The following is a 24,071-nucleotide window of genomic DNA, read 5'->3' as shown; positions in this document are numbered from 1 at the left end:
TAAAGATAATGTATAGGTTTTCTGTGGCTTTGTGTTGCGTGTGGCCTTTCATTGCTGCCGTCCAAGTATCTAACAGGAAAGGAGATTGTTTTATAAAACTTGTAGCTGTTTGGAGAATGACAAGAATAACAAATACCACTCTTTCTAGAACAACAAAAGACCCTGCATGAATAGCCTGTGTGTACTTTGGAGAGCCGCATTTAGCTTCTCCATCGAAGGGGCCTCTGGCTGTCTTTGTATTCTTCAAATTATTCTGCTGGTCTCAGCATTACAGTACTTTGTTCTGCGTCCAACCCTCTGATCCTTCCCCAAATACAGGACACGGCTTGCCTGTGATTCCTCAAAGTTCTTGGTGGCTTGTTGATCTTGTTTTATTTATTTCTTCTTTTTTAATTGTAATTTGCTTTGACCCATCTGAGAGGTTAGAAGTTACTCCATAGCACAGTGGAGGTTATTTCATATAAAGTGATGTGCAAACTTTTAAAAACAATCTTTTTGACCCTAGTGACCATTGCAGCGGTGCAATCGGCAGGAACTTCTGTAGGCTCCTATGGCCATATAGTTCTAATTTTTATAAATAACACCCATTAGTATTTGAACAACTCTTTACTATTTGCTGCATATAGATTTGCAAAAGCTGGGAAAGTAGTGGCTGAGCTACCCCGGGGAGGACTACAGTATATAGAAGTGTGACTGATTCTTTTGTGTTTTGTACTATTGGTAGTCTGACTTTTAGAATCCCCCATATGCATTTGTTTCCTTTTAACACTCACCCCTAGCTTTGGGTCAATACATCCCCTGCCACCAGTCAGTGCTTACAGAATGTACAGAATTGTAAAACTGTATGTGATGAAATCTAATACTGATTTAAAGGGACATCCTATGTGTTTCTAATACATTTGATTATTTTTATGCAAGTGTGGTCTTGTTCTAGTTGGGGGATTATAATCTGCATTCTCATCCTTGTCCACATGAGGGAGTCGGTGAGCTTCTGTGTATATGGGACAGACTAAGATTTTTATTTATTTTAAAGATAACCTCTTTAAATCAGTATTTGCCAGAATTCTTAAATGTCTAAATTACTGAGATCTGCTCCAGGAGCAAAAATATTGGTCTTAATTTTCTTTGAAACCGAATGGCAATTTTTTTTTTTTATAGCCTTTGCATGAAAGGAATGTTAGCCAGCCATGCGCTCCCCACCATTATTTTCTTAAACACAGAAACCAGAGAGCAGGTAAGAACCAGTGGTTTAACAATTTTTGTTGGAGGAGCTGGTGAACTAGACAGCCCCCCCCCCCCAGTGCTGAGGTCTCCATTATGCTAGTGCCCAAGTAAAAGTTCCTTACGCTGCATCTAGTTTTCGAATGGCCTTTTGTTCTAACATTCAACCCCCTTTCAAATATACTTCCCTCCTGTAAAATCCATTTGTCTTTAAATGTTTTTTTAAATCACCCCTAGCTCATCTAGAAATAGCCCAGTAAAATAAAATGTATCAAGTCTCTGTTTAGCCTACACATTTGCTTGTATGTTTCCGTTTATATTCAGTGGTTGATGTAATCTGACACGGTTTCTTTTTTTTATTTATTTAATCAAAATCGGATGAGCCTTGAAAGTGTTATGTGCATCTTGCCACTTTGTTAAACCATGGAACAAATCTCCTACTCCTCTTTGTGTTGTGTTTATATACGCATATTGCCCATTGCACCAACAGGGACTTTGATGACGTTGCGTTCTAACTACATAGACATTAATATGTATTTGCCCCACCTTCTTCTGGGAAGGCTTTCCACAAGATTTTGGATAGTTTCTGTTTGAATATTTGCCCATTCATCAAGTACAGCATTTGTGATGTCAGACACTTATGTTGGATGCGAGGGTCTGGATCGCAATTTCCACTCCGATTTATCTCAAAGGTGTTTGATGGTTTAGAGCTTAGGGCTCTGTCCACTGGGGCACAGTCACCCTGTATTCTTTCCACTAGAAATATAAAGGATAAATGTCCCTGACCCCCCCCAAAATTTATATCCTGTTTATGGGAAGATTTTGCTCCCTTATGAAGTTCTGAAAACCTCTGCTTATGGGGTATTAAATTGTTGAACATAAATCAAGTCTTTTATAAATCGGTGGCATTTATCATGTATGTATGTATTAAAGGTTTATTTTTAGACATTCCCTGGTATTGCTGTTTTTTTTTTTCTTTTTCTTTCTTTCTAGCGCTTATACTATATTGTATTATAGAATTACTTTCAAGCTCTGGGAACGGCTCCAGCTGTATTTAAAGCAGCTTTCTACACTCTTTTCTTTCTTCACTTTGTTTTTACTGGTGCAGGTCTATACCAAGTTTCTCACACATCTGTAATACTTGTTTGTAATATTTGTGTTACAAAAAAGCATGCTAAATATTTATTCCACTTAAAGCTGCTTTAGTAGTTTACTTTTAATGGCTCCCAGTATTCAGTGGTTTGGGGTTGAGGGAATTCGGTGAAAAGCGTGGATGGGAGAAATGGGTATAAGTGCGCTGTATGTGTTTTATAGCCAGCATGAAGGTGATGGTATAGTGTGGGACCACATCGAGCGGCGTTGGGTAATTGATGTATTTGGGACATTCAAAATCTGTAGTTAATGTCTACATCCATATGGCGTTATGCCTTGAATGGAGGTTGAGTAGCAGTTCATCTCACCCCAGGAAGGATGGTTTCCAAACATTCAGCCTCCTCTAGATCTGCAGAGTATTGAAAGCACTGTTTTGAATGTCTGACAACTACGACATGCCATTTCCTCACTACTCTCATTCACTATTTTAAGTTGTTTTGGGGTGTTTTGTTTTAATCCCTGGGGTGTCTTGGCTTAAAGGGACAGCCTATTGTCTCTGACAAGAAGAATGCTATACCTGAAGCTGCAGCCCTACTGCTGTGGATGTCATCCTCATCGGTGTTCTGGCTGCTTCATCAGTAGGGCAAGGGGATTCTGCAAAATCCTCCCATGTAAATGTGTAAGGAACACTACTGCATTTTAATGCCTGGAGAGACACTTTAAAAAGACCAGCAGAGAAGTATAGATGGAGATTATGTATAAAAGTTGATTCTGGTATGAAGTCTGATCACCAGAGGAACCGATGCAATGTTCCTGCTAAGCAGACCGTTCCCCATAGTGTCAGTGAAATACTATCTGCAGCCTCTGTTCATTCAGATCCCTTCTGCAGCGGATTAATAGCAGTAAATCTGCCAGCACTTGTGACTGAAATTATTTGGCCCGGATTATGTGGTTAGGTAATCAAGGGTGTGCCAACCCACTGCTTAGCCTGTTCTCTCTGACCGAATGTAACCGCCAACTTTCTGACAGATTGCAACCTGCCATGAACATTTGAGGTTGGTATTTTTAAAGCATTCAATTCAACACCCAAGCCTTGTTTTATTATATATAGATATACATTTTGTTTGTATTGTTTCATAGTAGGCATCATAGCTTATTTGGCTATTAAAATACTTTTCAGAAATAAATATATATATATATATATATATATATATATATATATATATATATATATATATATATTAATGTATGTATAATCACACACACACACACTGTAAATGTCACTTGAGCTTAAATTTAAGATAAATACCCATGCACTGCTTTCCTGTTGCAAGTGAGTTGGGTAACATCTTGGCATGTGAAACTACATGCTATACATACATGTATGTGGAAAAAACATACCCGTTAAATGGTATTGTTATGATGAGCTACATAAAAGAACAAAAAACCTATAACATTTGTCATATACTTGAACACTTTGAATGTTGACCTCGGGTCTTCTCCATTCTTGCCCCACATTTACTTTCTCAGCCCACCATACCCTCCTCACAGCTGCATAACCGTCCATTAACATTCCCTACTTGTCTCTTACTCCCTTACTTTAGATGAAGCTCAGTTTATCAGACAGTTAAAGCATCCTCATTTCTATTTTGTCACCTAACCCCTCTGTCTCAGTTAGTTGTTTCATTAGTTTGAGAAGCTCTTTTTGTCTTTTCTACTGATTGGCTGTTTAACCTGTCAATCGGAGATGTAAATGATCCCATTGATTTCTTTGGAAGTATTATATAGGACAAGGTTGTTTTTCCCTAGGGAATGAAAACATCTGGGAAATTCAGACCCCACATCTGCTGCACAGCTGACTAAGCCTAGGTGCCTTTCATGCTCGCACTCTCCCACACTCATGCTACATCTGTCAATGTCTCCCTACCTTCTCCTCCTGTTCTTCTGTCTGTCGCCTGTTCCCCAGTCGCAGCTCCATTGTCCAGGTACTTCTGCAAATGTGTGGGGCTGCGGAGACAGTCAGGGACACTGAAGTGGTTGGCGAAGAAGGTAGGGAGACATTAACAGAGGGTGCAAGGGTATGAGTGAGCGTGCAAACAATGCAAAAACATTGGTTTTGTCCCTCCCCAATAGTGGTGGCTTATATTCAAGCCGTTTTTCCATTAAGATACAAAGTTTGGCCACCCTGCCACCAATATTGGACAAACCTGGCTTTTTTTTTTTTTCCAAAAAAGCTTTTTACGTTGGTTACCTTTTTTGCAAAGTGCACCAAAAAATATAGATCGCTTTTGTCTCACTGCTTAGCAGCACACAACAAAGGGCAGGGTCATGATCCATGCCGTCCCATGGTGGTGCAAGGGACTGAACCGTCATTCACCCTCCCTGTGCGAGACTTCCTTTATGAATGAGCGCCTCGCGTTTACAGTAGAGTAGGGCATGAGTTCTGCTGGTCAGACTCGGCAGCCTTTTTATTTTATGGCAGCAATCAATGTGTGGCGCAGGCACTATGGTGGTCTGCCAACATGCTAGGAGCACAGCCACCAAATCAAGCTCAGGAACTAAATCCTCCAAAAGACCAACAATACTGACTATCCAAAGAACCCAAAGTCAGGACCATGAAAATAAGTGGATAGCGGTAAATAGATTTAAAATACAGAGATCCATTAACGCTAGTTTTGCATGATGTACTCCGCAAAATAATTAGTCTATATGGAAAAATCACTGATCAGTCTGGTAAAAAACTATAAACTAATATACATATTTACGAATTGAAATTCCTTTAAGCTATTGGTTTGATGTAATCAAATAATATCAAGTAGTAATGGGCATTACACCAATTTACTATAAACTCTTCCGGTATGGAAACGCTTGATCTGAGAGACTTCATTTGTAAATTGTTTAATTATATACACACTCCGATGGTACAATCATATGAACTTTTACGATTAAACTCACACGTGGTATACGCTACTACTGAGTGAAAGCTGTCACATTATGTAAATCAGATCATGTTTACGTTCACTCTATCTACAGATCCCAATTGATTTAATTGGATTAAATACTATGACTCCAAATATTTATTCAACTACAATGCGCGGGGCACTCTGTGCTTGGATTTTTTTATTTTCTGAATGGTACTGTGCTATTTTTGTGAATGAAAACATATAGGGTATTCACTTAACCCATTAACAGAATAGTGTATCAATTTTAAAAACCTCCCCCTGAAAGTGTCCGACTGGCAAGTATGCTGACCAATGGGAGGAATTGATTTGGATTTCCTTGGCGGTATTTGTTTGCTCGGTTCCGCTGAAGAAACTAACGATCCGTTGGTGAAACGCACGTCGGGCTTTTTAATAGTGGATTCAAATAGGAGCGCAACCCACTTTAGTCCCCTCTCCGCCATATATGATGGCTCTTTTATTTGTCTCTGTTTTAGTTTAGATCTCGCAACTTGTGTACCGTGATGATACAATGTAATGAGTTAGACACTGGACTTTACTTATTTTGCCGAGTACAAAAGCAATCTCGGGCAACACTAGATATTAATGGATGTCTGTTTTTTTTTTTTTTTTTGTTTTTTTTTTTTATCCAATTCTCCTACTTATTTTCACTGTTCTGCTATTAAGTCAGAATACTTTAGACATTTTGGACAGTTGGTGTTGGGCTACTAACATGCCATCAAAAGTAAAAATAAAATGTACCAACAGGCTGCCCGCTGATCTATAACTAGATAGCTGGCTGGGGCATTGGAATAATTGGTCCGCCAGCCTGACAGGAGCGATGGTAGTCTGCAAAAGGCTGGTAACCTTTTGTTTAGTATATTGTAATGTACTCCTTTACACCAAAAGAGCCCACTAACTATACCTCTGTATCCAGAGTGGTAGTTATGCGTCCGCAGGACAATCTTATGTACCAAGGCTGCAAATTCCATTTGTATGTCCTTTGCCGCCAGAGCAGTACCTTCATAAAACATCGCGATCGGGTTATGCTTCTGACCATTATGTCTTCCGATATACAGCACGGGTTTAAAAGGTTGGCCACGCAAAAAACAGGGGGTTCTATTTGTTTTATTGCGCTGGAAACGTCTGTAGTGCCTTTCCCACAGACGGCGATTTCCAAGCGGTTATCCTCATCCTTATCCTCTGAGCCGACGCTTTAACGCCGTACTCTTAAATAGCACTGTTTTAAAATAATGCCCATTAAAACCTCATTTTCCTTGCAGAATTCCCCGCTCGCCTTGGGCCGATACAAAGGTTTTTAAAGGTGCGCTCGTGAATATTAATTACAGTGACTTGATATTGCCAATTTATCTCACATGGTTTTCTAGCCGTAAAGCATTGAAAGCTTCTGAAATGGCGCAGGTTTTTAATCGACAACGCTGTCTTGGAAAAGGGCCTGGAGACAAACTTTTCAAATTGGACTCTTTTAGATAATGTACTTGGAACGGCCATTTAAAAATGTAATTTTTCACAGTGGGAAAGTTTATACGAGCTCGGCTTAAGCGGCTTCATTCCTTTATTGTACAGACATGTTTTAATTAAATTTGCACGCATGCATTTTTTAACGTTTTCACTTGTTTAGAATTGCATCACACGCGCTGCTGTAGGCCACTTCATCAACTAAAATATTCATTTTGGCGATCATGAGCTTGTTATACGCTCAACTATCTTGGAACCGAGACGTTTATAGTCAGACGCCGACAACACGGATTTTTGGAGTTTTTTGCAGGAAACATAAAGGTTTTGTTATGTTTCTACGCAAATGTTTTCCTGGAGCAGCATTATAAAGTTAAATTACACAATTTGTATCTATCTTTTTTTTTTTTTTTTTTTTCCACCAGTCCACAGTCTGTTCGGTTTTTATATTCCACAATTTGCTTTTTATACGGCTATAACTTTCTCTTCCATATCCAAATGTGTTTATTCTTATTTGCCTGCGAGTGCACCGACGTATTAAAATATAATCTTACGGGTTTGATAGAAAACGGGGCAATCATTTTTGTTATGAGAATGGAAATATGATTTTTAGTGGCTTATTATGCAAGTCACAATTTGGATCTATTTATCAGTTTGTGAATTGGTGGATGAAGAGACATTTAAAGAGATAATGGCTCCTAACGTTTTACATGTGGAAAGTTGTTTGTAAATTTAGAATTCATTGTATGTTTAGAGCTACCAAGTTGTGCCTTAAAGAGTAGACGGTTTGATTTGTAGTCCTAACGTCCAACCTTGGAGATACAGGGCCGTGCAAATGTTATGAACTCAGAGGGTCTTTCACTTATCGGGGGGGGGGGTAGCTTACCTACCACATCACTACTGTGACTAATGGGGCCCCCCCGACTCATCACGTTTCTGTTGGATAACCCCATATCTCATCTGTGTCTTACAAAGTTTTATAATCGTACATTGGAACATCCAGGCTTCAGCTACCCTTAGGCCTCCCTTTTTGGGATGCAGGTGGTGGTCCTGCTGACGTTGGCGGCCAGTCTCGCTGACTGTTGCATGTGGTGCTAGCCCCACACAAAGGAAAACTGGCCAACTGTGAGCTGGAGCGCTTCTCCCAGTCGAGAAACACGAGTTCCCAGGTATTATAACTATAATTGACCCACTAAACGCCTGGCAAAATAGAAACCATGAGTACCAATTACGTCTTTTTGTAGCTGTTAAGATCCACAACATCTGTAGGTAATGTTTTCCAAATGAGTGCCTATTGGTTTGCTTTGGCATAATGTTTATATACAATGTCCTTATTCTGCCTAAATATTCAGTAGTATTCATACAGTTTATTTTATATGGTCCAGCTCCTTGATCTCTCCCAATATCAGTCTTGCATATGAAACGCCTGGTTTAAGAGTTTTCTTATCTGGATGAGAAGCTGGCCCATCTAACCACCCGGTGAGCCAAATCTGACGTGAGATGCATCTATTAAGACATTATCTTTTATACCTTTTTAATATTCTTCTGTATAATTTACTTTTTCTGGTGATTTCATGTACATTGGGCTGAAAAAAACCAATACTTTTTGGAGTCTTTCCTAGAGGTTATAAGCAGAGAGTACATTCACCCCAAATCCCAGCAGAATCAAACATGCATGTTGGTTTTGTGATGGCTCCTTTAACGCAGAGAAGTGGTTTGATGGACTCGTCTTGGCATTGCGATTATACTGAATCTCATAAAAAGTATTACTCTGCGATGCCATGTAAAACGTGTTTAATTACTTGTTGCTAAAATTTTGACTTCAATGGGTGCTACATCCGTATTGACTTCTGCAATAGCTTCTCCATGTGTGTAGGATGTGAAATCAGATGTGACAAGTCTCATTTTCTACTGCAACGTGAATAAAGATGTAACCGAAATCTCATTTTCTGACATGAATAGCAAAAAAACATTGAAAGATTCATCGGAGCCAGTATGTGTTAACACAAATTGGGGGACTGGTCCGTCCACTTAAAGTAACGGCGGATAAAGCGTGGTTTTGAACATCAAGATAGACCTAGTGTAATTGAGAAGTTTGTGGTTGGGAACAAACGATGCCTTCGGGAAAAGTTGCCTGTGAAGTAATGTATCTAATTAAAATGCGTATTGATGGTGCCATATATGACAGTATCCTTATAATAGGGAGCGACCGCTAGATAATTTATACCCCCTCACGTTAAGTATGTGATGGGATTTCTGCGCTAACTAAAAGTGCGAAGGTCCATTAACTATAATAATAGCTGTAATCTTTTTAAAATGGGATAATCGTGTCTGAGCAGAAGAAATAATAATGCTGTAGTGGAAACCACGTCCGTGGAAGTAGGGCACCCATTTATACATTACATTTTATTAATCAATTTCCCCACTTTCAGACTAACATCAACATCCGTTTTTTAAACCTTCGCAAATGAATAATCCAATCTAAATTGACTGAATCTTTGTGCAGGAAGGCAGAATTTCATAATTGAAAAATCTCGGTAATTTGATCTAAAATGGTAGGATTGCCTCATTATGGCATGTACATCATTACAGATGTCATAATACAGAATGTTTTAAGGCTATGCTGTGATGGTTATATTGTTTTAACATCCCTTTTAACTTTATTTTTATGGTATTTTTATATATATATATATTCACTCTTCGGATTTTTACTGCCGCCTTGTCCTTCATAAACCTGTGTGTGATTCTTCCATTGCTTGAGGCTTCAGCAGAGTCTGCTGGCTTCTGCGGTATTCTTTATATAAAGCAGTTTGCTCTCTTGGCAATGAAAGGATTAGTGAACTATAGAGCGTTTTTTTACCTGTCTGTATTAAGCTGTTCTCCACGAGTGGTAGATGCACTTTTCACATCAAAGAGTAACCTGAAAGCTCACTGTGGAAGGGAGATTATGATATATATATATATATATATATATATATATATATATATATATATATATATATATATATATATATATATATATATATATATATACAGAAACACAACTCTCCCTTTACTGAATAAAGCCCATTATGGCACATTGACCCCAGAAATAGTTGGGCCTTATGAGCTTTTTTTAGATGTTCTTTATGGCCTTATGACATAAATAAGGGAGCAGCTATTGAAAGGTCTGGTTTAGATATCTTATTTAACGTTAATATAACTTTGCTGTTGAAATGTTTGTATTTCATATATAGTTACACTGTTTCCTTTCTTTCAGCTTTGAACTTTGGTGTTTTCATTACATCAGCTGAACCGAAAAGGTAAGTACATACTTTGTATCAAACAAGTATCCCTTTGAACTAGAGAATGAGCAGTCCATCCTCAAACTCGGCTTTCTAAACGTGATCATCTTATTGCCCCATTCAGTGGCGTAACTGCAGGGGCCGCAGCGGTCCCCAGGGCCTGGGGAGACCACTTGTTCCAGTCACCTCGTACCTGTTCAAAATTGTTTTGAAAGGATCCTTCTGGTTGGGGCCAGGTTGAAAGGGCCATTTCTAACCTATTTTGAACCGGCACAGGATTTTACATCATGTGACCCTGCAGTGAAACAGAGGCTGCTCAAACTGTGTGTGAGCAGCTTGAGAGAACTGCAGGAGACGTGTAAGAGGTAAGTGGGATCGGCCAGTAGGTGTGTGGTGAGATTGTGTGTGTGTGTTTACATGTGTGTCAGTCTGTTAGAAGGGGGGTCAAGGGGCGATGATGGCACTGCTACGCTGTTTGGAGGCAATGATGGCACTGTGGAACATGTTGCTTAGTGCAACTTTCGCACCAGGGGGCGCTGTAATTTCCAGTTACAGCTCTGGCCCCATTTTTGTATTTCTAATGCTTTAGTCGATCATTTACAACAATGTTTGTGATTCCATGTGTTGCTTGCAGAAAGAAAGGTGGATAGTAGAGGTACTAGAATGATCAGAAAATTACAGTTGGTGTTCAATTAGGTACTGGAGACTTTATCTGCCACACAAGGAAAAAATCATAAATGTATATAATCTTGCAGAAAATGATTGTATTGAAATATTACATATCTATATATATATAATCTCATAGCATAGGCTTCCAGGCACCCTTGTCTGTTTGAAATGCAATAGAGGTTGGGTAGACTGGGCACCGTTGGATTTGTTTTCAAACCCAGGGAGAAAATGGGAGGTATACTGGGAGCCTGTGTATGCTCGCTCCATGTCTGTGTACAGGTTTCTGCACGCACGGGCCGAGATCGGGAAGCAACCTCTGCATAAGCTGCTGAGAACTGGAACTGAACTTTGCACACATGCAGATTCAAAGCATCTAGATTAACCATTATGGGGTATGTTCAGGCTCCCTCCTAATAACATGTACACCGTGTTACCCTCCTGTAGATGGCAGTACTAGCACAATAGAAAAATCTTATTGGTCTCCAAGATAACCAGTTTTTTTTTTTGTTACGATTTTTAAAGCACCATTTAATGTCTGACACCCCCATTAAAGGATAATGCATGTTAATCTGTGAGTAATACACATTGTGCATAACAAAAAAAGATGTGCATGCGTTAGAAGCTGCAGCACTGTTGCTAAAGCTGCCCCCCTCTATGCTGTTGTCCCTGGTTGGTTGCATTTTTTTTTTTTTTTTTTTTTTTTTGTATTGCCACCTTGCCTACCCATGATCAGTCACAGCAATGGTTTTTTTGTATATTTGCCTGAAGCAGGGCACATGGCTTAATGAAGAGGTCCTAATGGATCCTAATGTTCCTTGCTGTTAAACTCGCCATATCGCCGCTCTTACTACTCTTGCTTATCATAGGTGGGACCTGCCTCGTGAGCGTCATGTGAACCTTATCTTGTTTAAAAAGTGATATTGAGAGGAAACAATCGTGTTGGCTTGGAATTCTGTGTGCACATTAAATACTCTACTAACCTGCAGGCAATTTTAAAGGGCTTAAAAAATGTATACACGTGTAATATGACAGATGCTGTAAACTCATTAAAACAGGTTTTTGGCCCAAATGGTTGTGATGCAACACTTGATGTCATGTTCACCCATAGTAAAGTGCTGCGGAATATGGTGCCACTATATAAATTAATGTCTGGCATTTTAACTATTCAATTCAATCTGAGGGTGAAGAGGTAAAATCTCAGGGTCTTAAAATGTCTGGAACTGTCTCTTCATTACGCTACACATCTAATAACTGATACTTGCCAGTTAGTCCTTTTGCTACCAGTATGTTATGGCTGGGATCCTTGATTGGAAGCAGGTCACTCAAATAGCCGCAGCTGCAGATGACAAGTCCGGGTTTCCACGAGGACCGGTATTAGCCATTAGTTTCCCTTTTTTTTTTTTTTTTTTTTTATCAATAAAGATTAAGTGAATCTCAGAGCTTTCCCTTTTTATGACTCGCATATTTAACATATCCAGAACTAACAATCTATCTTGTAGTGGTTTGTAGTTTTAATTTTGAATGTAATTTTAAACTTCAGCGTTGGCATTTTGCACCTGATGATGTGATGGATGCAGGGGTGTAACTAGAAACCACAGGGCCCTGGTGGAAAAATTGCCCCAGGCCCCCCAACTTCAACAGCTGGTCAGCGCCATCATTGCCCCAAACAACTTCTGTGCCTTTCTTGCCCCTCCCCCTTCTGGCGCACATACACATTCATTCGAACACACTCGGTCTCACCCCACCACGCATGCTCACATGCACACGCGAGTATAAACACACATACATGCATCTCTGCTTAGCTCTCACTGCTTTCTCTCCGGCTACTCACACACTGTGGGCAGCCTCGGTTTCACCGTGGGGTCACGTCACATGACTTAACGTGACCCCGATACGCTCCTGTCTCGCGTCGGGTCCAGGTCAGAAGGGCCCTTTCTAAACTATTTTGAATTGGTATAAGGAGACCGTAACAAGGGGTTCCTGGGGGGGGGGGCACATCACATCTGTGACCTCTGTAGTTATTGTCCCTCTTGCACTGTAGCCATCACATGCATCTTCTGACCCTGCATGAACAGGCGATGCTCTGTGCCAGCCCTCGGCACCATATATCACTGTTTCTGTGGCACCCTGAAAATGGTATTTTTATATTCAGGAATACTTTCATGCGGTGTCAGCGTATTTGTGCTTAATTTATGTATGAGATTTCTTATGCTTACACTTGAAATAAGTGTTGAAGTTGTAATAAGTCATTGCTTATTACACAAACATAACTAAATTATTTAAATGTGCTTTTTGTTGACCAATATTTATTTTTTTAATGTATCTTTACACAAGGTCTGATGGATGGGCTGTTGGGCGCCAATTGCTTTGTATAATTTATAGACGTTTAAGATCTGAGGTTTCATAAAATATTTTCCGTTAAAAGTCCAGCAAATATATACAGGGGACAACATTAAACATAACGGTGCATTCTCTTTAGAAATAAAAGCAGCAATTTTTAACTAAATATAAATTGTATGTTTAGCTCCCCAATGTACTGGCGCTCAGACCTAAACAATGGGTTCTATAAACGACATTGTTATAGACGGTCCATCTCCTGTGTTCTTCTAGCTATAATAAATCCGCCGCCATTACTGTATTGTGATTTTTGGCTGGTTTAATTTGTAGCGATTATCTTCTATACAGATAAAATCGTGCACGTCGGGTATTCTGCATGCAGTGCGAACTTCATTTAAGGGAGAGAGAGCTTTTCCTATCTGCAGAAATACACACCGTAAACCGAGCTGTTAGGTTTCTTAATCACAAGTACTTATCTCCGTCAGTGTTTGCTGCTCTTGACTCCAGCTTCCCACCGTTCACAATATAAGATCTCGAGCGGCTGATTCTGCTCCCTGACTGCGTGGAGTGACCTTGACTTTGGTCTACAGAGGTCAGCTGCCGACTTTCACATAGTTTGAGTCAGACCCACCTCTGCATGCCTGTTTCCTATTCAATGTATGCACGGCCTGCTCGGAACACCCCTCGGGTTATCCCGACTCCACTTTACAAATCCCAGAAATGCTAGGTTTCAAATGCCCTTAACTCTCTAGTCACAGCTGAGGATGGGTATTTGTAGCGGGTTTAAGGGTTGGATCAGAACAGACTTGTTATATGGCAGGGTGTTCCATTAATTCCAAAAGATATTAATACTATGTGTATAACATCAATGTACAGTGTGGAGCCACTGTCCTGAAATTTAACACTTATGTGTTCTTTAAACTAGATCTTACACGGACTGTGTGCTATGTATGATATATAATATATATGTGTGTGTGTGTGTGTGTGTGTGTGTACAACCACGTTTCATTTACTGGGAGGGGAATGGGAGCTTTTGAGGAAATGTAGTTTCTGCTAATTGTACTGTTTCGTTTGGAATTTACAGGCAAACGAGGGACATTCATTCGTTCATTCGTTCATTCATTCGTAAAAATACAAAAAGGCAATGCAACGTTTACCCTAAACTAGTTAGTTATGATTAGCTTAAGTTGTCCTGACAAAAAATAGTATAGGCTACCCTGATAAAGTGAAAGCTGTCTATAAGATTGCCACCTAAATGTTTGATTATAGCAACACTATGATGATGATTGGCTTGGCTTCCCACAGGGGAAAATGTGCCAGACATATATACACAGGATAAAAAATCAAAGTAATGAAATATACATCAGGGTATCATTGTAGACTCAATGGCATATATAAGTATTTAATTTATGGAGTGTCTATTTGTTTTGTAGCTAATTACTAGCACAGATAGTCATATCTCATTTATAGGTATGTCAAATCATTTCCCAGTTATAACGGGGTCAGTGTGGCTTAGTAAGAATTTGCAAAGTCATTAGCTGTAGTTTATTTTAGGGTATTTTTAAAGCCTTATAGTAGGACATCTTTGTTAATTCCCTCATCATGTCATGCTTTGACTATTTTAATTTGCTCTAATTGGCCTATTTTGTGTATTTACTTATAAAAATAAGTACTGATATTAAATTCAAGCACATAAACTAAAGGATAGGCATCTGGCTCTCATGATCCCTGGTCTTTGCTGGGCTGAGGTTTGAGTGTTGCAGTTCACCAAGTTTTCCTACTGTTCTTTCAGCATCTCTAACTACTCACTCACATTAGGGGAACACTCCGGTGCCCCATGGAGCCACATCAATGAAGAATGCATATTAAAGTACTTTGTAACTAAGGGAAAGAAGACACTTATCCTAACCCCTTAATGAGCATGTGCCAGGCACGTCACAGAAGAACATGCAGTTAATGACAGATTATAAGCCTGTTGCATCATTGGGATAATGTATTGCTGAAATGCATTCAATATCTAGGCATTCAGCAATATCAGCATAATTTACAGTTGCTGTGTGTGATCGCTTTTCGGAGCGATCACATCCACAGTGTTGAAAGGCCAGAACCAATAATGGTAAAAAGGTTCCAAGAGGTTCTGTCCAGGCCCGCCTAAGACCTCTGAGCTCCCCCTGCATGCTGATCACAGGTACTGAGATACGCAATGAAGGGCAATGGAGCTCTGTAAATATAAAATATTAAACATTTAAAAAAAAAAGAGAGTTAAATATGTAATAAAATGGGGGAAAGACTCCAGTGATGTCACCATCCAGTTCCAAGAACGTTTGGTTTTTTTCTTTTTAAGTCTATGCTATTAACTCGCTCATTAAAGCAAATTTAGAGGATGGAATGTAGAGCATTTCTCTGGGACTGGTAGTTTTATTCTCGAACAAAATACTTGCTGATGTTCCAGCCCAGCTTTTCCTGTGGCAAATGTGTGAAAGATTTATTATACATGAACATTTGTGCAATAAATCTGTTATGTACATGATTGTACATTGCCAATACATAATTTTACAATAGCTGTTTTTAACATCAAATGAAAATGCTTGTAAAAAAAACTTTACACCTGAGATTTACAATGTTTGTCAGTCTGGAGGTTAATGATCTCTGCGTTTTCATTGTAAATATAAGAAGCCCTTTGCACTCAATTCTATCAAATTGTAAGTACCCTGTAAACATATTTTCCTATTTAATACTCTTGACAAGATCTTTATTAAACTGCACACCCTATAGCCCGTTCCAGTGTCACGGGAGGTGGGTATCTCGCGCTACGTTCATCTAACACGTTCCCTCACACCCACTGTTCTATATTTCATTATTAAAATCTTTCATCTTTCCTACCTAGCCTTCTGGCAAGTGGCCAGTATTCTGTGCTGCCTTGTTGCCTCTCGTGGGTGTTTGCGTAGCTCCTGAATATTATATTTGTGTTCCTGGCTGAGAGAGCTCGGGATTCTGATCAGTGCTGCCACAGGATGGAATCTTCAGCATATACCGTATTTGCTCGCTTATAAGATAACCCCCCCAATCTAAATATTAATTTAGGGGGGAAAAAAGCCTGAGTATAAGATGACCCTATAGGAAAAAAAGTTTTACTTTGTCTTTTGTTTCCTTTTATTTGCCAACCTGCCCCCCCAGTTATGCACATCTGCTACTCCCTGATATGCCTTATACCCCCCTATGACACTCTGCCACCAGAAATGCCTTTTAACCCCCTTTATGCCACTCTGCCTCCAGAAATTCTGGTGACTCTCTCGTTTAATAATTAAAACAGGTTCATTAATTGTGCTAGTCTTTCACTTAGCACTTTGTATAGTACATGCGCCCTCTCGCAAAGATTTATAACCTAGCCTGAAAGCACACACACATACATATCCGCACGCACATGTTAAACTCTGCTTTCAGAGATCTCATTGTAGCATTTAACGACTTGTTTACCACGTTGGGCCAGAAGTCATAAGGTTTACAGTAATGGTACCATTTGGGAGATATAACTACATATTTAACATCGCAGGGAATTCATGCTTTCTGGGCATGAAGCTTGTTTATTTAACCTGTTGACTCGCATTAAGCAATAAAACCTGGAGTATGAGGTGAGATTGAGACTAAGATATAGTCTTCTGGTTTCTTCTGAAATATTGGCAAATGTGCTACTGCGTTTTCCCCATTAGCCTTTGCAAAAACACTGCTGCTGTTTGCTTTATTCATCATGTTTTTTGTTGTTTTTAGCACCTTTATCCCATTTATTGAACAGGAGCGATTGATTGAAAATGGTTAAACTGTAACTAGCACCGGGAAAGCCTGTGTCTTGCGGTTCCCTGCTGGAAATCCCTGACTGGCAATGTGCTCAGCAGTAACAATTGTCTCTCCCCTCAAGCAATTGCATTGTTACATGGTATGTTTTGTGCATTTGTTTCTCCCCCTTAATTCCTTACGCCCATTAGTTTTTTTTTTTTTTAACTTGACTCTGTTGCCTATGGCTCAGAGGACTTGTTTGATAAAGTTCCAAAAACTGTTTGCAACGCTGTCTCTGCGTGCCATGCCCTTCTTGCTGTCCGAGAGCCCTGTCACGTCGATACCGCTGATGGTATGTGACCTGCGGTTCCACAGGTTATTCTTGCTAAGCTTTGTGTCCAGTACAGCCGGTTTCCAGCGTTGTAGAATTAACGTTGTTTGTCCTGTTCATGTTTGAAGGGGGGGGGCACAGATCAATAGGTGAACTGACATTTGACATGTTTCTAAAGGCAAGTTCTGGAGAGGTCGGGTGATTGCTCAAAAACAAAAATCGGGTTGAGGCAAGTAGTATCTTGGAAGCAAAATTCCTTGATTCCTCACTTGACTCTGATATTTAATGAAACCCTAAACTGATCTAACAGATTATAGAAATACATTCAAAATAATAAAGAATATCTTGTGCATGGTGTACAAGAGATGTGTTCCTTCCGTTAACATACTTGTTGTCCAGGCACCTGTGCGTTTGCATAGGGAGTAAAGGAAAACTTGTATGTAGAAATGTGCAGCACACTTATTACATTTCAGGATTATATCTTATTAATCCTTAAGACATCTATAGCAATCAAAATATGCGTACCTATGGCTTTACAATTGACTTCCAAATTTTGTATTCTGCAAGATATCCTGTGGACGGCTTACCCCAGGGCCTGTAACCGGAGGCATCCTTGGATGGTTTGACTTGAGTCTTGTTTCATGACACAAGTACTCTGTGAAAATGATGTGAATGTATTTAAGGTACAGGCTGACGCTACCCACCTCCTCCATGGTCCAACAGTTCTTTACATAGATTGGCTACTTGAAGCAACAAATAAGTGTCTGGAAAACTCTTCCATTTAATTCATGGGGGCTCTTTCCATTCATGGGTGCCTGAATAGACATCTGCTTGCAGCCTTGACTGCTAACTAATGTTGGCTACATCTTGTGCAAGGACATGAGTTGGCTGAACGCGTCTTCTGCATGGAAAAGGCTACAAGAGTGCAAATGTTGAACATGCTCCTCTAGACGTTTGGAAAGCTTGAAAATGTTGATACAGGTTTATTTTAGCAAACAAATATAAAAAAACATCACAAATCACATATGCATGTCACAATTGTAAAGCTTGTTGGGGACATTAAAGCGTCCTGTTGGAGTGTCCCTTGATGTTGTGACTTTAATTATATCAGTACTTGTTCTGTTTAGGTTGATAGCTGCTGGGGAGAGAGCATTGTGAACCTGCGTGAACATACATGGTACAGCAGGGAGCAGATGATCCACTGTGACGGTGTTAAGTTAAATGCCACACGAACAGTGTTTGCTGCTCCATCAACCATAGCAAAGCCAGGAATAATTAAAATACCTTGCTCTCCTGTAAATGCCTGGGTGGGTGAATACCCCCCCCCGCCCCCATAATTTTGGTCAACCAATCCTTTAACCATTTAATTGCCAGAAAGGTATGACACATGGCAAAGCAGTACACTTGCACCTCTGACATTGGAAGAGCTTGGAACATATCTGGATCAGCAGAGTATAGCGGTTGTAATGTAATACACCTCAATTTAGGCAGGCATGTCTTTGAACCATGACACAGTTGTGGTCTGTGAAGTAAGCTACTGAGTAATGCTGCCCCGGGGGAACGGAAAGCTTTTTTCGCCTTCACAAAATAGGTTTCTTAGTCCTTTGGCCTTTCTGTGTTACTCCGCATCGGTGTTCTACAGACTACAGCTCTATAAAATGTTTATTTTGTATTTAAGATATAAGTCGGTGCATACCCAGCAAAAAGGGGCTGCCCCCGGCCCATCAGCCTTCGGTCTCAAAAAACCTCTCGACCCACTTTAAGGATGCCTGCGGACTTGCACAGTAATGCCCTATCTAAGTCAAATTATATTCTGCACTACTACTCTCCTGTTTACCCATTGTACAGCACTGCGGAATAGGATGGCACTAATAGATAGAGATATAGATAGATATAGATATATAGAGATATAGATATAGATATATATATCATTGCATATACCAGGAGTGTTTCTCTTTTATGAGGTTCCTCGTGTGTCCTGTATATTAAATGCGTTGACCTCTGTGTTCAATGTCTTAACATGGTATATCCAGCAACTGCTGCTTGGAAAAGGCTGCTTTACGCTGCAAATTAAAGGACTTGTAAAGGACTGTATTGCGACTTGCCACTAAAAGCTTTTTGGAAAACCTTTAGGGTGTGTTTGTGAATTCTCAGGTAAATTGTATCTGAGCCGGAAATTATTCTAAAGAGCTTATAAAAGAATTCACCCCACCCATTTTGTGTAACTTTTTTTTATTTGGGGGGGCGGGGTTAATGGCTTTAGAGGGGTCTATTATATTCTGGATTAGTTCAAACATTAAGTTTGTAGTTAGAAGGTTTGATTATATTTTTTTCCCAACTCCTTAAAAGTAGGAACTTCAACCGTAAACAGAATCACCAAGCATAAATGTGTACTTGGTAGGAGCCAGGGCTGGACTGGCAATGACTGGGTGGCCGTGGGCCTGATGATGTAAGTGCCGCAGATGGCTGCTATGTTTTTATGCCCGCGTAGCATGGCAGATCCAGCCGCTGCCGGAGCAGCAAATCGCACAAGTGTGTAGATTCTTTAGCTGGCGGATGACCAGCTGTTTGCCCTGCGTGCCAGATGACCAGTTTCCATTACTTGTAGCGTGTTATTTATCCCCCCCCTGCATATCATAAGGTATTAAACTGGTTTTAAAGTTCCACCCAAGTCCTAAGCCCAGAGGCATGTGTGTGGAAACTCATCGACTGTAATATTCCCAACGCAAAAGGGTGTTGCCACAAATTACTGTACAGTATCTTGACCATGAAGTATACATTAGACCTTGAACAGAACGTCAAGATATCATTCAACATCATGTTTGTTCCTATGCGGTCTCCCTCAGATCTAAATCAAGGGTAACCAATAGGTGGGTCAGTTGGTTGCTGGCTCGAGATAATGGGATTTGTAGTTAAGCACAATATGTGTACCGGTATATTACTGTTCCCAGAGCGTCATGCTTCCTTTGGTTGCTTTTATCCTGCTCGGTAACCTTCCAGCCCAATAATTAAGACTTTCCTAAATTTTAATTGTCAAACATGTACTTTTAACCCCTTTGTGATTACATACAAAAAAAGGAGAGATAATGAGAAAGGAGGGATTAAAGACAAGGGAGAGAGATAAAAGTGAGAGGTAGGGAGAAAAGACAGATAAAGAGAAAGGAGGAGCCAAAAATACTTTAAGAGAAACTCCGTTGCTTGTCTGCTTTGTGGCTCCTGATGTCAGTCGGGCAGCAGTTCCTAGTAAGTGTGTGTGGACATAAGCATTGGGAACAAATACCCCTGTGCCTTTCCCCCTTGTCTATCCATTCGGTAACCGGTGGTATGAATGCTTGTCAGACATAACCCTGGATGTAATGCACTGTGAGACATGTACATGCAAGCACAAGACTCCCATCCATCTGTTCAGTGATCTGTGTGCACGTCCTTCAGGGACACCCAGAGTGTGGTGGTGGATTTTGAAAAAATTGTGTATTGCCCCAAACGTGGGGGGAAAACAACCATAGAAAGGCTGGATATTCTAGTATATTTCTGTACGGTCTTCAATACTGCAAAATCTGGCTTCTCTTTCTCGCTGGTGCTCGATGAGCCTGACTTTCCCTCCCACAGTCCATTAATGACACTGACTGAATGTAAAATTGCCATTTTTTTTTTAATAAAAAAAATCCATGCTCAATATTTTATTGGCATAAGTGGTTCCTGTTGGAATTACACACCAAGATGATAAGAGTCTGGTCTCTCGGTTGCAGTCTTTATAATATTGAGGTATAATACCTGCACTGTCTGTACAATGCAGGACTCGACAAATTATCTGACATGGCCCAGCTGAACCTACATTTCTGTAACTCCTACTACGGGAAATACGTTTTGTAGTTGAGATGACATGCACACATGTGTATAATCTACTTTTAAGTCAGTACAGTAAATTAGAAGCCCAGTAAGCTTATTAAGGAGCTTTTTTTTGGGGGGGAGGTACTTGAGGACTGCCATGCATTGGGTTAGGGTCATGCTGAGTGCCCATAAGGCTTCTTGAATGCCCCATATGGCCGGTTACCCTTAGACCATTTGTAGTTCTATTGTAGGCTGGATGAGTATAATGGAACACTGAGCCCTGGTTAATAGGTTTTTAACATGTTGATTCTGCTCGCTTTGAAAACAAATCCTGTGCTGCAGTCCTGAGTAATCTGTTTGACCTTTTACCATGTTTGTTACATTACCTATCGTTCTGCTGTGACGTCCGTCTTCTTGCTTTGCAGCATAAAAGTGTTTTTTTGTTTTTTAAAAAGAACACTTTCATTAAAATGTAAAAAAAAAACAAAAAACGCCAGGTTGCCCAAGATCTTTCAATCATAACAGCCCTGATTCCCCCCCCCCTGCTCTCAGCCTTCTCCAGACGAACTGCTCGCTTTGTATAGAAATATCATTAAAACTATAAGAATGTATGATAGAAATATCATCCTAGTGTTTACCATATGGTAGCCTGTCTCAACATTTCTGGTGTACAAGTGGCTCACATGCCTTACCTGGGTACAGACCTCGATTTAATCTTACAGCTTCCTGGGCTGTTCAGGGGAGATCGGAGTATCCCCCCAACTGGCCTGTGACCCCCACAACCCACAAAAGCAGCACAGTGCGGCAGCTAATTGGCACTGTCCCGGATAAAACCGGGATGCTTTGGGGATATGCTGTCATGGCAAAACACTGATTTTTGCTTTAGAGCCACTCCGGTGTCACAGGCAGCCTCCAGAATAATGCGTTTTAGAGAACGTACAATATGCATCTATTTAATTCACCTTTTTCAAAGGTTCTGAATCACTGACTGCAGCAGCCAATCATTGACAGGAAATATTTTCTATTGAAATTAATAGAAGCACTCTCTGCGCAGGTGTAATTAGATGATGGCCAAGCCAGTGCTGGAGTATTTGAGGGGGGGGGCACTCGGCTATTTGCATTAAAGTACATATGATGGCTAAAGTGTTCTACAAAGTTACTTATTTTCTCTCTTTAAGAATAGAATAACATCTGCTTGTTTTCTCTAACATAACTTGCAATAACAAGTTATCAAATCTCCCGCGACCCAATAAATGTATGTAGTGTTATAGTGGAATGTGTCTGAATCCTCCCAATGTAGACCTTTTCAATCAAGAATTAATGTATAAATATGGCTCAATGCTATGGCTGCCAATTGTGTATCTATGGTAGAAATGAGTTCTGGCCGGGTTCTGTTCCTTGTCTGTAGTATTACGTTCAGCCGCTGAGTAGAGAATCTTACATGCAATCTGGTCTTTTGGCAAGTGCTGCCCAACACGCTCTAGAATGTATCCATGAAACATACTTGTGGGAATTATCAATTAGCTAAACGTACAGCAGCATAGCAGTCATGGGGGTCCCATATCGTGTAACCCGTCACGCTTTTGCCAGGGCTGCTGGACTTGTGTTGCCGAATGCGTGGAACGGTGTCTTGTCCAGGAGGAAAGCACTTTCTCTGCCTCTCCACCTCCAGCGAGGGGCTGGATAGAGCCCTGCCCATATGTTTGTTTCCCTGGGGCACAAAGTACAGATTCTTATCTGCTTTGTAGTAGAACTTGTTGTCTGAGCTCCACGTGTATAAAACCAGACCTGAGCACGTCTGCTTCTTGCGCAGAATAGGCATCGGACAGACTAGCTCACGGTGAGTGCTTGCACCATTGCCTCGCAAACCTCTATCATTGCCTTATCCCAGCACCCAATACTTTCATAACAGCTGTGCTAATGTTTCTCCTTTTTATTTTTTTTATTTAAATAATTGAGTTGGGTCTTTTGTGCACAGAGCAAGTTCGGGAAGTTCTGCCAGCTTTATAGGAACACCGTGCCTGTCCAAGAAAAGGCTTTGCGGCATGGAATATAATGTGTCCATTGTAAATGCTTGAAACGAGTAGTTTCCCTGCTGCGCGTCTATTATGCTCAACTATTAAACTATTGCTTCTGCTGAATTGGTTTTAGAGGTAGTTTTTGTATGCGAGGAAATACAGAAACGCTGCATTATGTCGGCTGCATGTTTTAGTGCCTGTAACGGTTTTCATTAAGCATTGTAATTTATAGATGCGAAAAAGATTGATCATCTTCCCACAAGTGGAAGAGAGAGGGGGCATAGTGAAGTCTGCTTCCGGAAAGTACAAGTTGTAAAGTGAGTTGGGCATCTTTTTGTCCTGTCATTGCAGTGAAGTAAGGCTGTAGTGCTGAGTGTTATGGGACTTGCAGTCCTCATCCACCTCGCCTCTCTGCCAGAGAGTGCTTATGCATTCACCCATCAGCCTCGGTCATCTCACGATACCCTTCCATTTAATCGTTGGCTGCCCGTCATTGGGATTCTAGTGAGTTTTGACCAAGGAGAGCCGGGCTATACTGCCAGAGGGCTAACTAATTGCCCGTCTCTCTTCCCCATCATACCACCGTTCAGCTGGCGGAAGCCTAAAAGAAATTTGGCACATTTCCATCTTAAGGTCATGCTCATAGATAAAGCTGCCCAAACATGTTTGTGTGTCATCATTCTTTATGTGCACCATTCAGACATTTACCAAAATCTTTGCATAGAAACTGCACACAAAGGATCCAGGTGTGTGTGATTGTAAGTAACGTATGCTCCAAACAGAAAACAATATAATAGGTTTCTGAGCTTCTGCCTGTGTGTTCCAAGCTACTGCTATGTATATTTCTCTCTCACACAAACACAGCGTGTGATCCAAATCGATAAGTCGGAACAGCCACTCTGCCAACCATTCTCTTGACCAAATGTCATATATAATAATATAATTAAAATATCCTCCTTAAAGGGCCACTCTAGCCCCCATATGTGCTTTAATGCATATGATTGCCGTGCCCCCTTTAATTTGAAGTTCTTACCCCCTTGCGAATGCATAGAAGGCTTCAGCAGAATCCCCAGCAAAACTGCTACTCTTTGCCCATCTA

General features: G+C 40.4%; 1 protein-coding gene across 2 annotated transcripts in view; it reads left to right on the top strand.

Annotated features, from left to right (window-relative positions):
* The window catches only part of PC (pyruvate carboxylase), a 223,672-nt gene that overhangs the window by 20,787 nt on the left and 178,814 nt on the right, over positions 1 to 24,071 (top strand). Inside the window, exon 2 of one of the 2 annotated variants that reach the window (XM_053449541.1) lies at positions 9,988 to 10,030. The gene's annotated coding sequence lies outside the window, so the exon portion shown is untranslated. Of the gene's footprint in view, positions 1 to 9,987; positions 10,031 to 22,701; positions 22,795 to 24,071 lie in introns of those variants that run through there. The other variant, XM_053449542.1, reaches the window with a different exon arrangement.

The sequence above is a fragment of the Spea bombifrons genome, chromosome 10, assembly GCF_027358695.1.
Source record: "Spea bombifrons isolate aSpeBom1 chromosome 10, aSpeBom1.2.pri, whole genome shotgun sequence".
NCBI lineage: Eukaryota > Metazoa > Chordata > Amphibia > Anura > Pelobatidae > Spea > Spea bombifrons.
This window is presented reverse-complemented; position numbering and strand designations above follow the sequence as displayed.